Genomic DNA, 2,597 nt, shown 5'->3' with positions numbered 1-2,597 from the left:
GCATTACGGGCATTGAGGAATTGTTTTTTTTGGGTTGTGGTCCTCAGGATCGGAGTTTCTTTTGAATCATTTACTTTTCTTTTGATTTACGATTTTAAAATTCTTTTATTATGGCGTTTAACCAAGGGTCTGTACGGGTGACACCTCAGGGAAATAGCTGTACAATCTGTCAAGAAACCCTTGAAGCTACCGACGATACCTTAACAACGTCTTGCTCCCATACCTTTCACCGAGCATGTTTGCTAAACTGGTTGAAAAAGAACAATTCATGTCCTCAATGCAGAGCAAGGTGCACTAGTAGGGAATTTAAAAAGAGCAACAGTAAGAACACAGAGCTGCCTCGCAATGAGCAAGTTCAGGTTGAAGAAGGTGCTCAGAGTTTACCTATTTCTGCACCAGATACAGGTAGTAGAGACGAGGAAGGGCGGATCAGAAATATAGTTGCGGCCGTGATTGCGGCTAGACAGGCCACTTAAGTTGATGACCTTGAGAACCGAGTAGCCCACTTGATCGAGCAAAGACTCGAGAGTACCCTGACCACGGTCCTAGACAGGCTAAACCTGAATAGGGAAAATCCGAATGAGCCGCGAGCTCCACCAGTAGAGAACCATAGTCCGGTAGTCAACAATATCCCCTTAGGTCCGCCAAACAATAATTCGACTGGATTTTGGCCTAGGGACATACATCATTTACCCAATAACTCCAACCAAACTTTCCATCGCGCAATTGACCAGCTTCGATTTAGCGATATGCCGAGTGTACCCAATTCAGGCATAATTGCACACCTCATTTCGAGTTGGAGTATCACGTTCGATGGGTCAACGCGGTTATCGGTCTATAGCTTTATTTATCGTATCGAATGCCAGGTAATAGATACCCTCGGTGGGAATTTCAACCTCCTTTGCGAACATGTCCAAAGTTTATTTACTCACGATGCGAAAGATTGGTACTGGAGGTATCGACGTTCAGTGGAACGCGTCACTTGGATTTCCCTGTGTCAGGCTCTCAGAACTAATTTCCAACAACACAAAAGTGATTTTGAGTTGAAGGAGCACATTAGAGGCAGAAAGCAGGGTATGACCGAGAGCTTTGATGAGTTTAGGAACTCTGTTCTCAAATTGGCTGAACCCTTACAAGTACCACTGACAGAGGCCGAACTGATAGAAATTTTGCAACACAACCTACGTCCCCGCATCCGACAGCAGTTGCTATATGTACCTGTTAGCTCTCTCGCCGAACTACGTAGACTATGCTTGAAGGGTGAAAGCCTTGCAAGCGAAATTACAAAGTCCTGTACTCCACTACCATCCGCAAATGCTCGACAAGCACCCCGTAGATATGCTAATGAGCTGCAGTACGAAGACGAAATACCCGAAACTGCAGAGTGTGAACTGGACGAGGTGACGAAACGGTCGTTCGACGCGTCGAAATTAGTGTGCTGGAACTGTAGGAGTGAAGGTCACAGGTATATGGATTGTCTTGAAGACCGAAGTGTCTTTTGTTACGGCTGCGGCAAGCCAAATGTTTATAGGCCGAAATGCGAAACGTGTTCGGGAAACTTGCAAGCGGGTGAGGTTTCGAAGTTGAACCCTCGCAAAGACCCAAAACCGAAATAATAAATCCTTTGATTTCCAGCGCAGAAACAGGTAGCCACTCTGCGAAGACTAGTCCATTTGTCCAAAAAATTGTTCCGTACGATGTCCGTCTGAAAAATTATAATGAAGTCCGAAACCGAATTTTTTTTGAAGAAAATAAATCTATACCCGTTAGAAGTCGTTCGTCCGTCCGTATTAACGAGTTTTGGCGAGGTATTAAGGACAAACGAAGATCAATTAAGAACTTTGTGTGCTCTTTGACCAAGAAGTCATCTGACCTAAGGCCCTATGCTAAAGTAACGATTTGTGGTGTAGATCATTTAGGATTGCTAGACAGCGGAGCCCAAGTCCCATGTATAGGATCCTCACTTGCAGACGAGATTCGCAAAGAAAAGAAGCTGCGAGAACATAAAACTGCTGTTTGTACCACTGATGGTAAAACGCAATTGGTGTTCGGGATTATAGACTTGGAAGTAAAATTTGAGGGTAGGAATCAGTTGATTTCGTTTTTTGTCATAACAAGTATGTCTCAGAAAGTTATATTGGGAGTCGATTTTTGGATTAAATTCCAAATCGCGCCCACCTTATATCCGAAATTGCCCTTGATGTAGAACCGAGTGGTAATGCCATTTTCTTAACTGACGAGCAAACCGTTCATTTAAATATGGTTAAAAACCGATTTCCGAACTGTGATAAGGAGGGCTTAGGGAAAACGTCTCTTATGGAGTACGTAATAGAGCTACAGCCCAACGTCCGTTCGATCAAACAAAGATACTTCCCCATTTCCCCTGCGGTAGAAAAATTAGTTCACGCAGAAATCGACGAAATGCTTAAGTTAGGAGTGATCGAAGAGTCCCCTAACAGTCCTTGATCCAGTCCGGTCGTTCTAGTGAAGAAGCCAAATAAAGTCCGTCTGTGTCTTGACTCCAGAAAGATAAACAGCGTAACCGTTAAGGACGCTTACCCCCTCCCGCATATAGATGGTATACTAAGCAGGATACC

Source organism: Eurosta solidaginis, chromosome 2 (assembly GCF_040869045.1).
Source record: "Eurosta solidaginis isolate ZX-2024a chromosome 2, ASM4086904v1, whole genome shotgun sequence".
NCBI classification, from domain to species: Eukaryota; Metazoa; Arthropoda; class Insecta; order Diptera; family Tephritidae; genus Eurosta; species Eurosta solidaginis.
The sequence above is the reverse complement of the archived record's forward strand: the minus strand, read 5'-3'. Positions refer to the sequence as shown.